Source organism: Galleria mellonella, unplaced genomic scaffold (assembly GCF_026898425.1).
Source record: "Galleria mellonella isolate WM207_F2 unplaced genomic scaffold, CSIRO_AGI_GalMel_v1 utg38, whole genome shotgun sequence".
In the NCBI taxonomy this organism is placed as follows: domain Eukaryota; kingdom Metazoa; phylum Arthropoda; class Insecta; order Lepidoptera; family Pyralidae; genus Galleria; species Galleria mellonella.
In genome coordinates, this window is record NW_026442090.1 from 5,744,317 (window position 1) to 5,758,705 (window position 14,389).

At 29.7% G+C, this 14,389-nt stretch overlaps 2 long non-coding RNA genes and 1 other non-coding gene across 3 annotated transcripts; 1 reads left to right on the plus strand and 2 right to left on the minus strand.

Moving 5' to 3' along the window:
• Nucleotides 1-4,491: 4,491 nt before the first annotated feature.
• Nucleotides 4,492-11,473, minus strand: LOC128201288 (uncharacterized). Its single transcript, XR_008253157.1, has 2 exons — nucleotides 9,102-11,473; nucleotides 4,492-6,101 (listed from the first exon to the last, which is right to left on the minus strand). It is a non-coding gene; the product is annotated as an uncharacterized LOC128201288 (long non-coding RNA).
• A 1,547-nt stretch (nucleotides 11,474-13,020) lies between these two features.
• On the plus strand, nucleotides 13,021-14,325 carry LOC128201287 (uncharacterized). The gene is made up of 2 exons (XR_008253156.1): nucleotides 13,021-13,727; nucleotides 14,210-14,325. It is a non-coding gene; the product is annotated as an uncharacterized LOC128201287 (long non-coding RNA).
• Nucleotides 13,147-13,219, minus strand: Trnaa-agc (transfer RNA alanine (anticodon AGC)). The gene has a single exon. It is a non-coding gene; the product is annotated as a tRNA-Ala (tRNA).
• Nucleotides 14,326-14,389: the final 64 nt, after the last annotated feature.

Consider the following 14,389-nt stretch of genomic DNA (forward strand, 5'->3'; position numbering starts at 1 on the left):
CATTGTTTTTGAGAACATTTCACGAGGAATTTTGAGTGTAAAAAAATTTTATTTGAATACTTGTGATAACGATATCAGAGAAAAATTTTTGTCATTTTTCAATATGTAATTTTGTGGTAGACGGCTGATAAGTGAGGGCCTTGTGATATCACATCATAGGTAAAGATATTAAACTATAGATATTTACCTATATCTATAGTTTAATATCCATTTTTTGACAGAAACTTGATAGGTATAAAAATAGCATGATCGTGAGGATGTAATATCTGTTCACCGCGGCTTTGTTTGTCGCGAGTCTCTGGTATTCGTTACATTCTATGTAGGAATTTTGGATATTTTTTTCTTAATGCCCTCTTACTTTGTGAGAAACCTCTGTGGATAAACATTTCAACAGTTTATGTTTAACGATTTTAAGTCCCAAAGCAATCAACATCAAATATAATCATTACACTTAGGAACAAACGAAAAAGTATTAAGTAAGATTTTGGAAAGCGTGCAAAAAACGAGCGTTAAATATGGACTTCGCATTAATAGAACTAAGATGAACCTGATGTTTAGATTGAGCGGGCATCTTTTAACAACCAGAGAGTTGTCTGACCTGGATTCTGTGCAGAAATTTGTTTACGTTATTACTACAGTGCACCGTACAAACACCTCGATTCTGGCTAAAATAAATGTAAACACTTGCACGTTGGACATGGCCAAACGAGAACTCGAAGTATAAAGAAATAGTTATATGGAATGAAAGCGGGTTAAAGAAGAATACTAACAGGATAGACCGAAATGGTGGCGGAGGCTTGAAAGACAAAGATTCAAATATGTAAACGGATGGTTGCAAATTGCATGGCTTGGAGAGTGATAGTGCAGAAGGTGATGACTTTAAGTAGTCACGACGCCCAGTGAAGTGAAAATAAGACAGATTTTAATGCGACAACAATATTGTATCGTCAATAAGGTAACATATTATATTCTATTAAATATACCTATTTTAATAGTGAATATATCGAAATATGTTTTTAGTTTCTGAAATTTTATCTATCAAAAATAAATGGCTAGATTAATTTTTCCGTTGCGTTTTGTTATTTATGTCACAATGATTAATTGGTAGGTAATCAGATGGTCATAGAGTATTTATGATTATTGTCCTATATAAATAAAGTGTTGGTTTCATTTATAATCGAAATAAAATGTTATTTATAAAAGTCGATTAATTCCTAGTTACACATAACATAGTGTACCTATCTTAGTTTGAGTGGCAGATAATTAGTATGTGTAATTAAATATTGTAATTACAGTTGAACTTTAGTCTTCACATTAAACATGTAAGTACTCACAGCTACAAAAAAAGAGGATAAAGTAAATAGAATATTTACTTCATCTAATTACGTTAATTCTATATAACTCTTAGTTATAATGAATTAATGATAAACTAAAATAATAAATCATACTATCACTGTTATATTCAAAATAGAACATAATAAAATATGTATATAAATAATATATAACAAAATTGTAACTAGTCTGTACATGGGAGATTTTTAAAAGAAATTGATATAAGAGGTTTTAATAAGAGCAATAGAAGTCAAAAGAATAATTTTTAGAAATTTTGTCTGTGTCTGTATGTTTGTTCCGGTATAACATAAAAATTCATATTATGGCAATTATGACACAAGATAAATTGGAATTGCCAAGAACACGAACTAAACAGTGAAACAAGGTACTTATCTAAAAATGAAAATGTACAATAAATTACCCAATACAATAATACAATATCAATAAACAAGTGTAACAATAAAATGAAGACACTTTTAGGCAACATCGTGAACGTGACCGAATGGCAAAATTCTAATGTTAAATTATGACATGTTTTTAATTGTAATCTGTTTGACATTTCTAATTTTGAAATCATAATCATCATTATTGACATGCAGTTGTATTATAATTAATTATTGCTTCCTAACGTTATTTAAAAAAAATGACATCTCTTTTCTTTGTCATTTAACAATATTATATTTATTTTCATGATTTATGAATCTAATAATTATAACTAATATAATCTCGTCATCAAATATAAATAATAGTTATACTTTAAAAAAATATGAATTGTAATGAAAAATGAATTATGCCTCCGAATATCAGAGAGAACTTACATATAAATTAAAGTTTAATGGTTAGCTGGCCTACAGAATACTCGTCGAAAATACGTACGTTTGCTTTAATTTTTTACTTATAATATTGCACGAGCTACCAAAAGAAGGCGTCGTTTAACTTTTTTCTACCTGCTGCGACCCTCGTGATTTGGGTTATAAATATTCTGTACTATCATTTGTATTAATATGCAATCTAGGATCATTTATCTGTGTACGAAACTTTATTCAAATTAGAACGAGATTGATTAACACACTTATAAACAACTTTGCAAACTTTCACATCTATAATATTAGTAGGATTTCTATAATGTCCCTTGGGGAAAGTTATTAATTTTTGTGAATATTAATTACCATTGGATTTTGTTGGGTATGTACTTATTAGGTTACTCTACTAAAAATATTGTAAACTGTAATTTAATTCTATAGAAAAATAAATAAATATAAGTACAGAATGTACAGCAGTCCTTAGTTTTCGAATTTGCGAAATTTAGTTATCCATAGGTAGGTACTATCTTTTATATATTATAGGTACCTATAGATAGTGTCATTTCATAATTAATTTTGTGTAAATAATAAAATGAAGTGATTACTTGCTCAATGGTTAGTATTGTAAAAATCACGTATGATAGTCATTTATTGCAACATAACGCAATCGCAACACGTGTTTATTTTTACCATTATAATTTATAACATTAGTATGTACCTACGAAAATTATATGACAATTTATATTTCGTTCACGTGACCAAGATACATTGATTGATCAGGATAAATGGTAGCCTATATCCTTCATCCATTCCAAATTGTTTGTATTCACCAAATTTCATGACTATCAGTCGAATCGTTAGGACAAAAGATACCGAACGAACAAACAAACAAAAGACACGACGCTAGAAGGAGTTATTTGTGAGAAAAGGGTGCCCTAAAAAGGTAAAATAATTATATAAATTGTAAAATCTTTTAGTGAGTTGGTTAAGTTTATGAGTTAATTTAACAACGACCTTTTGAGCTATATTCAACGTTAAGATGTAGGTACTTTGTCAACATAATTTCGAATTTTATTATACGCCTTTAAAATGTTTTTAAGCGACTTTAAAAGGATAATGCTACTCAATTTGCTTGTATTTTTTTGCAATGAATAAAAAAAAATATCGCGATATCTTCGCCAATTTTGAGTTGATTGTAATAAACTTTTATACAAAGTAATATATACGGTAATAATTAATCAATGTATATGGTTTTATAAAATCTATTGTCTAATAGTTTGGTAATATTTCAGAGAGTTAATACACACCAATCTTATACGCGCTCGCTTAAAATGAATTTATAAAGTAATATTAGCTAAAAGTACAGTACATATATTGTAAGGTAATGATGGACCAAAACTTTCCATAGAATTCAAAGAGGTCAGCAGTAGTGAAAGTAACTTGTGCTCGTAGATAATATCAGTAATTTGAAGACTGATTGTGAACAGCCTCCGAGATTCAACGTGTGTTAACAAATGAATATGGAAGTTATATTCGCGCATCCAAGATTCCATACTATACACACCTACCTCTCATTATCTGGTAATTAGTGGTTAGCAGTAAAGTAATTTACTTGTGTATAATTTGTTTTTATACTTTATCTGACGCATGTCTGTATACGATCTGTATATTCGACATAATAAGTTAAAAATCTCTGTATGTCTTTAATCGAAATAACAGTGCTTAAAATAAACAAACAGATAAATTAAAAACAAAAATTACTTAATTGTATATTATTACATTTTATTACTTTTGGTCCGTTATATAAATTCGATAAAAAAAAAACCGCTTAAATTGTTTATCAATTATGCTAAGATCAGATTATACCTCAGTAGGTACCGATTTTATTGAGCACCTATGAATGCGATATGTTTACCAATTGTATTGAAAACTTATTTATTTTAGCTAACTAAATAAAATTATTAAAAATAGATAGAATTAATTCTACATTTTAATAAATCTATGAACGAACATGTTGTGTTTATGAAATTATTTCACTGAAAAAATCGTGCATGAGACCTTACCCGTACACCCCGATGTCTGATCCCTCCCCAGGTGTTTGGAGTTCGGTGCATTCAACTTTTTGTGTCGTATACGAACCTGTTCCGCAAACTCATTATAGACCTTACACACTGCACATTAATTTATCGTATTTGTTATATCTCTTGTCAATATCATAAACAAGTGATAATTTATTTCGGGCGGAAATTGAACTCTTGTTACTTGTCATTATTTTTAAATAACGTCTCTAAAAGTCTTTATGTCTTTAGACGAGTATTATAATATGTCAATGGAAAAATAAATAAAACAATTTAAATAGAATATAAATAATATAATTAGTATAAAATTTTAAATGCGATAATGGATTTGTTTATTTGTTACTCTTTAACATACAGTCTTAATAGCTCAACTAATATTTTTGCGATATAAAATAAAAATTTTTATGGGCAGAGTACAAACTAGATCACTTCACTTTCTTGCAAGTGATCATCGCAGCTGATAAACTCTCTTGTTGAAGGTCGATTTATTCAAATATATTTTATGTAACAATCTCTCGTTTACCAATCTGTATGTCGGAGTAAGTACCTGATACAATTTTTATGCTTTAATATTTCAATAAGTATCTATAATACATCATGAAACACGTAAAAATTGCATTGTATGATATCGTTAAGGTTAATACGAAATTTGAACTCTGGCGAATTCGGTATTCCAAAATTTATACATATCCATCAAAAGTTGGCATAAAAAAATGCAATAACAATCCTAAAATATAAACATCACATTGACAGGGGATTTATTTTAACACGCTTGAACCTAAGTGGTTGCGTATAGTGCGGTTTCAAAAGAGTTCCGAGATTTTCCCTAGAGACTACAATATGGAGCTCTTCAAAAAGGATATATTAATGTTTCTTCAGGGTAGACAACGCGCTTGGGATTCCACTAGTGTTGTAGGCGTCCATATGCTCGAATGACCATTTACCATCAGACGGGCTGTATACTTGTTTGCCGCCTTCGTGATATAAAAAAATATGTTAAAATGAAAATGTTTATTAAAAAGGAAAAAGAATAAAGTTTATTTATCAAGGAATTCATCTTGTTTGATAATTTGGCGAATAATTGTAATAAAATTTGCCCTGAATATGACACAGCCTGTTAAATTAATTTTTTGCATACACATTCATACATAAATATGAGTGAATTCCATTGAACGCCAGAGAAGTTTATAGATTCATTAATAAAATTGTACAATTAACACTCAACTGGTTATATTATAAACAAATTATATTAATAACATTTGTTGGTATGTCCAATGTAATTTGCTAATGGATTTAGGTACAATCAAAATATGTATACATATAAATATTATAACAAGTTTATGTAAGTATTAGGTAAAAAGGTATCCATACCTACTCGTATCTACATATTAATAATTAATAACTATTCTAATTTAGTAATTATAAAATAGTATCCGATGAGATAAGTAAGTTTTAACATTGCTAAGTATAATAAAATTATATATAATTATAAAGTACATTATCAATTACGTATTTGCGAATATTTAGTAGAACTGTTTCACATACAAGTACAATATAACTAACGCTTAAAAAAAATAAAAAGAATTGTCATCGTCCACATGATTCTCTCTTTCTTATTAATAAAATAAATAGGTACATTAAAAAAATAATCAACCTATTACCGAACTATTGAGAAAAGTTGGTTAAAATTATTATTAAGTACACGCGTGAAGGGACCTTAACAACAGACGAACTAAGTTGGGGTGAATATAAACCAATAGAAATGCAGCAGGGTCGCTCACTGAGCTTGTTGTGGCGATCAGCTGTTGTCGATTGTCGGAATGTATACCAAAAAAACGTCAACAAACCATCGCCGGGCGGTCGGGTGACTCTGCCTGCACTGCACCGTCTGGGGATGACATAACCCTTACAGGTAAAACTCAACAAATATATAATTCCACTATACATGGTTTTATTTATTTATTTAGTTTATTTGGGATAACAATAGCTTTTTACATAATTAATTGTATATTATACACTTACTAAATGCTATTTTTTTTACAACACAGGGGGCAAACGAGCATGCGGCTCACCTGATGGTAAGTGACTACCGCCGCCCATGGTCACCCACAACACCTACGGCATTGCAGGTGTGCTGCCGGCCTTTTAAAAAGCAATATGCTCATGCTATTATTAGTATCCACAGAGTAATACATAAGTATCCATTATACGAATAAAATTATAGTTTGTAATGCTATAGTAATAGTAATGATGCATTTACTATAATGTTTGTATAATGTTACCTGCACTTAATAGTAGTTAATTAGTTGTAGACAATTTTACAAGCTACCCTGAATCCAGTCACACAAGTCACACTTGTGCTATCTTCATACGGTTGGGCCACTAGATAGTGTTACGGTATGTATGGTATGTACATATGTATAAGTTTACAATAATTTTCTATGATCTTTGTTCTATAGTTTTACTCTTAATAATGTTTTAAAAAGGATGTTGATATTATGTTACATTGCGTCCTCAAACGTCCTGAATAACAACTCAGTGTGACGAGAATTTTAAAGACTGATCAACCGTGACGTGTTAATAGGGTCCGTAGCTGTTTTAATGTCTCTATTTATTGATTAACTAGCTTTTTAATCCGTTTATTCATATTCGGGGATAAAATAACCTATTTAAATAGACCACTTCGAAATGTTTTATCGAGATAAAATGTAAACCAGATTTTAAGTTACCAAATCCAATTTGGTGCAGTAATTTTTACGTGATGTCTGAACATACACACAGACAGACAGACAAACAAAATTTTTATTAAGACTCCTTATGTGCATTTATCTTTAATGTCTTCCATGTATAGGCATCATCTAGTTATTTTTTTATATTAGTAAGATTAGAATTATTGTTAAATTTACTAAAAAGTGAACAAAACAATTTTCTGTACAAGTATCAATTGATTTTTCAGATACAGAAGTATAAAAGCCAAATTTTTCGTAACTTCGGTATTATCTGTGTCGCGAAAATGTCATGTATCACGCATTTACCTTCAAAAGTTAATTATAAAACTGTCATTATCAACATTAAAGTGGAGTATCCAGTCATTGTAGAAGGTATAAAAAATGTTGAGAAAGCAATCCACACATTTCTTAATATGGCAACTTTATTAGTCTATGTTTGATGTATGTAGAGTGATGTTCTCTGGTTGCTGTCTGGTAATTGTAAGAAAAGAAATATGTCGCCTCTAATAAATTGTATAACTTAAATATATTAATAAATATATAAATATGAATAATGTGTCTAAATATTACAATAAATACTCTGCTAAATTACTTCAAAATAGAAAAAAGTAAAATATATATATGTTTATTTTATTTGTTTGGAGCACATAACAGAAGTTTACAAATACAAATTTAAAATATAATTTGTAAGTACATTATGCACTGTTGAGCTAAACTTATTATGATTATTATAATTTTGTATTATTTTTTAAGGGTTGCAATAAAAAGTAAATAAATAAATAATACTACTATTAAAAATAGGATACAATATGTAGGTGTAACGTTATAAAGGTGTAAAGATACAATAATTATTATTAAAGGATTTTATTATTATTACATTAATTTTACTAATAATCAATGCATCTTTTCTTTTTTTTCTGAAATTACATAATGTAATTAGAAAGTATCGTTTAAATCGATTAGGCTACCGAACCCTAAAAATTCAGAGGTTTCGGCTGGAATTCAATCTTGGGATTTATGAAACCAATCAACTGTTTCATCGCCAGAGTTGTTTTGTGGTGAAAATGTCTTATGTATGAATTTTTGTGGTCGACCGGAAACTTGTGTATATATACTGTAAATTAGCTTAATTTTCTTCTAAATTTTAGCCACCCGTGTGGGAAGACACATATAGAAATAATGTTTTGAGATGTGGCTACTCAAAATGAAGCCTTATTATTAAGCACACAGTGTGGTGATTATTGGATAATATCCTCATTTTCGTGCTTAGTATAATTATTGAAAAATATGGTATAGCTTTGCATTATCGGTCTAACTACAAAAAATATTTAAAACCCGGTTTAACTAAACAATACTTTTTGTATACGAATATTTTTAACAAAGGTCTATGTTAGACAGTACAACAATGTTCATTTGCAATTTTATGTGTTTTATATATATATATATATGGATAATTATAATAAAATTTATTACATAAATCACCTTTTATTTTTAATAACACAGACTTTTCTTCATTTAGACATAAATATATGTTAGACACGCTTTTGTAGAAAGACGTTTATTGAAAGTCTGTCTATTTCAATTTTAACTTTTTGTGGTATGTTAGTAAGCATTCTATTCAGAAATAGGAATCCTAGTTTATAAAAGTTTGGTAGGATATATATTTACTTAAATCTAAATGTGTTACTAAGCGCAAAACTCAAGAACGATGGGATCAATCCGGCTAATTTTTATTCAAATATTCCTTAAAATCCGAGGCTTAGAAGTTCTTATTGAGAGAAAAATTAGAAAACTGTCCGGACAAATGGAAAAAATCCATTTTTATATTTCCCATATAAAATGTTCTGTTAATAGCTTTTGACAGAACGACATTTGTTGTGTGAGTTAGTAGGAAATAAAAGTGTAGCGGAAATAAAATCATCCGAAACTATAGAGGGGTTAAAAGGCGGCTTCACTTAAAGGCTTTACGTCCTCATTATATTTCAACGCTTTAGACGAAACGTTATACGATTCGTTTCGTAAAATACACCGAGTTTAATGATATTAATAGACTAGTATATCGTTTAATCAACGGGTTATATGAAATGAATCCTATTATGATTCGTACAAAGTGGATTTTTAACCCCCAGGTTCGTACACTATTAAACACGAATATTTACCGTGATATCTTTGTGAGCTCCCGATATTTTGACGCTGCTACCAATTACAAGCGTCCTGTCACGGTCACGGGTCGACATAATTGGGTAATCACGGTACCTAAATATCTCGTTTATAAAATGTATAAAATTGTAAACAACCGTGACGTAAGTTTAAAGAGTGTTTACAAGTACATTACTTCTTCGAATAACTTTAAAGCTTTTATCAAAATAATGCTAAATTACATATTCAAAAATCTAATAGGTTACGTATAGGCTTATTTAAAATGGGATTGGGTGGGCTGTATCCACACAATTATCTTATGTTCGCGCCTTTCAACTATGAGCAAAGAGATGTATTAAAGTAGCCTTTTTAAGGAGTCAGGCCCTTCTTGGAACATAAATACGCTAATTTGCTTACGTACGAGTATAGTCCGTCTCAATAGGAATGAATGAAAATGTACACAAAAGTTCTAGTTGATTCGACCATAAGATAGTTTGCTGATGTCCTATAATAATGTAAATAGAAAATGGATTAATATATTACGTGTTTCAATTTGTTATAATTTCATCTAGAGAGTGTTTCTGTAATAAATGGAATAAAAAGTGACTGAAGTTAATTTATTTATTTTATTAATATAGACAGACGAAATCGAGGACAAATTCTCAGCTCAGCTATAATTTTAGACGACGGTACTGTAGTCACAAACATTAATGTACTTTACTTTTCAAAACAGGAAACAATAATAGCGAAACAACAAAAACAAAAATGATGTCATAGTGAGTAATTTATACGCTACGATCTTTGTAGGGACTGTGCTACGTCTACGTATGATTTAGTATATTAGATGAGATTCATTATAAATATTTCATATAATATTAGATACTAGTTTCTATTCGCGACTTTATCCGTGTAACAAGTATATTGATTGAAGAGAATAAAAAGTAGCCTGGGTACTTCTCTGTCTATTCTAATTTTGTGATGCTATATACGTGTACCGAATTTCATGACCATAGATTGAGCCTCTGAAGAATCAAGAGGTAAAAAACAAAGAAACTCTTTCATACATTTACAATATTACTAATATTATACATAATATTTTTATATATGTAATAAATACCAGCATCTACATAATAAATATGTTAATAATAAGTAGATTAAGGTTGTCTTTTGCAATATTTGATAGCAATACATGAGAAGAGTTATGGGCGGAAGAAATATATTCCATATAGCCTTTACGGTGTTGCTTTTGTAGTAAAGTGACCTCATAGCATGATTGCAGTTTCCATATAAAAGGACATGTCAAGGAAAATCGGCTTTGGTAAATGCACGGAGGAGGATGTATTAGCAATTTCGTAAAATCTGTTCTAAATAGGTTCGAACCTAAAACCTTATTTGCTGAAAGCAATCTTGTATGCCATAGACCATAGAGCTACGGCTATTTGTAAAATAATATCGCGTATATATAATTATATACAGATTGAGAAATACAATAAAAGTTGTTTAACAGCATATATTATGTTTCTTATAACAGAAACTGAAAAATCGATGATCTACAGAAATAACACCAAGGCATACTGGTTATAATTAAACATGAATGCCAGTGATATCGCTTTGAACTTACTGTTTACGTTTCAGTTGAATGATTACGTACAAGTGCTGGGCTGGTAATTTCATACTGTTTGAATGTATTTCCTGAACTTTTTTGTGAAAATATTTTTAACAAAATGAGTTACGTTCGTTTAATTGCTTTAATTTAAAAGATTTTTTGGTTTTCTTTTTATTTTAATAAAATTTGGAGTACATAGAATTATACTCTCGTGTTAAATTTTAATCACGACTGATATGACTGATTATTAGATTTAATTATCGACACAGTATATTGTGTTATGTCCATGGCAATATGCGTGTTTATAGACAACGAATACATCAGGTGGGACGTTAGCTTGTTTGACGTTCTAATTTATATGTAATATATAATATTTTGTATGTATTTGTAATGAAGTGTAATAATAGGTACTTTTACTATTCTTATAGTTTTATGGGATTCGCCTAGATAAGTTTGGTACCATATACAAAGCATGCGTTGTGTTTCGGTCTGAATAATACGTTAGATAGTGAAATCTCTGACACAAGAGCCGTAATACTGTAGTTCTCAAGAGCGGCAACGCATGAAGAGTTGAACAGGTGCCGCAGTGTATTATGTCCATAATGTAGTGATTTATATATAATATAGATAGATAACGTTGGTAGTGAAGTAATGTAACACACTGCTTCACCTTCTGATGGTTGCGGATTTGATCTCTGTACAATACAAACATTTGTTCGAAAATATCTGTTTGTATTTAAAAAGAAGTTCTTCATTCAGTTATTTATTACCCCAAATACAAGCTGTGATTAGTTTGGGATTAGATGATGCTGTGTAATATATTTACTACTAATATTTATTATTGATATAGTCACAGATAATACAATATTATATTGGGGGGAAAGGGATTGTTAGTAATGGAGACTGAGAATCCCATTGCTAGCAATATACCCAACCAGGTCAACCTCCTTGCGGTTCTCCCTGGAAACTATCATGGTTAATTCCTGATGAATTCATCATGATGGGCTAACTGGCCTGTTTTCATTCTCGTCTATCATCCTTCACTGGTGCTCCGCCAGCGTATCCCGTTAGCGCAGGCGGGGTAAACATACCATTTTCACCCATAAAACAAAAAAATACAATATTATAGTTACTATTTTTTTATCAGGTATACTGTAAGATGAGTTTATTTGAAATTTTCATTATTATGTAGATAAAAATAAAAATAAGTTACGTAGATATATGATAAAAAATACAAAAATCAAATAAAGTGTGAGTTATTATATATGCCAGACGTCTACGTTAGTTTATTGACAAATAACAATATTTTTTTGCGGCTATACATTCGAAATAGGTGAAACGAATCTTGACTAAGCAATTTAGCGAATAACAAAGAAGTACCGTTTGGCCCACGTAGGTACGGACCCCAAAAAACACTTGATTGGCAATTTTCCACAGCTCAACGGCAACGGCAGTGTGGAAACAAAGAACCTTGATACAAATAGCGGTATGAGAAGTTTCGTATCTATCAAAACCGCACAAGATAAGAGGCGAGCAGACAAACCGCGATTACTATTGATAACAGTAAAGTAGGTACTGACAGGAGCATAATCGTTTACAACATCACAAAGCAATAAGAATGTATACTTTGAATAAATAGTATACGTTCATAGATAAATATATATTTTAAATAGATTCTGTATATATTATGCATGGGGTACCAATTAGTAGTTAATAGCTGGATCATGTTATTTATTTAATGATAAATGAATAATACTTTTTACGGTGTTAATATGTTTTATATTGCTGTACTCGTATTATGTCATCATAATAACCTGTATTTCTTGCAAATAAAGAATTTGATTGATTGGTTAATGGTTCGTGTGTAATAGGTACTCAGTATTATTATTTTTATACTTTCGTATAATTGTGTTATAGCATGAGAGTATGGACTACTAAGATTATTAAAATTTATCGTTATGGTAAGGCCTTGTTTATTTCAAAAAGGTGTATTAAATTCGATGGTATGTTTTATTTATTACTGATAAAACAGGAGCTGTAGAATTATTAATATGAAAAAGTGATCGTGTACTGAATCGTGACATATATACATATATAGGCATATATACATAGGTTTTGTATAAACATTTTAGTAAGTGAAAATCTTAGAATTAAATTAATAAATCTATATCAAAACAGTTAAATATATAACTGCTAGGGATTGTTCTTGCAAAAAGGTGGCCGTATGTTTTGGATGATTCATAAAAAAAACAGATAGTATTTTTTCAATGTAAAATGTAAAATATTTTATAAAAAAATCTGTAGTTCATATTAAATACCATAGATTCTTTTAAGAAACAATATTTGAGTATTAAAAATATTATTAAAGAAGTCCCGTGTAATTTTAAAAATAAACAATGTAGTACCTATATAATTTATTATTTTGTATTTGATATATATTAAAAAACAAAAAAAAGAATTGGAGGCGCAGGGTATCGATCCCCGTACTTCTCGCATGCTAAGCGAGCGCTCTACCATCTGAGCTACGCCCCCTTGTTCAGTAGCGTGTGAAATTACTGAAGACTTTAATAACTTACGTTGTTTTATTGACGTAAATTACGACACGCAATGAATAATTTATAAAAGCACTTTCACAAACATAACCAATGTTTTTATTTAATTATCGTCACGATTATCTACAACTGCAATAAGTAGAGGAGAACCTATTTCCGTTTGTAATATCTATAGCAAAAATCGACATACGTAATACATACTAAATAAACGTTTGTACAACTGTCGATAAAAATAATATTAGAAATAGTATTTTCGAAAGGATTTGGTGTAATAGTTTCTTAAGCTTTTGCGATATAACGTGCAATGTAGTAAAGGCTCCTTGTTGATTACGGCGGTGAACAGAACATGCTTAATATCGTTTGTGAGTCACAATGACTGAATTTAAGTTTCGTTTCAATAGCTGCTGATTAGGCCTATTGTTACGAATTCACCAGAAATTACTCACGATAGTTTCCGGGAAGGTCTACGTGGAGGTCGACCTGATAAGGTACACTGCTATCAATGGGATCACTAGTTTCTATTACTAACAATTTCCGCCCCAATGAGAGAAATACTGTATCTATATGTGCAGTAATTAAGATATTATAGTCCAATTATGAATCCGGACTGGTTTTAAATAGATAAACAGAATTTTCTAAAATAATATATAGCTTATACTTATCGTTGATAATGTACCTTTCTACAGGTAAAAGAATTTTTAAAATCGGATAAGTAGTTTTTGGGTTTATTAATTACAATCAAATAATCAAATCTTTGCTCTATAATATTAGTATAGATATTCACGATAATATATAAATATAATTTATACGAAATCCCGAACGTAAATCCCCGCTGACATCTGTTCATTAAAGAAGTAATTATTATACGTTTAACAAAGAATTCGTTTTAAAATATAACTACTTTTCTTGTAAATATTTAGGCGTTTTGCCAAATTAGAACATTCTTTATTTTTCAATTCCTTTATTTCAGGAATCGTCGACTTCAAAGGGTAAATGATGCCAGGAAATATAACTATTTATGTATTTTCTATATGTGTTCATTGTTATTCTGCTAATATGGTAATAAAATATACTTGGTAATATTTATTTTTTTTTTTATTTAACCTTTTGATCACACTATCTTTTTATATAACCATAAACAGTCAAATAC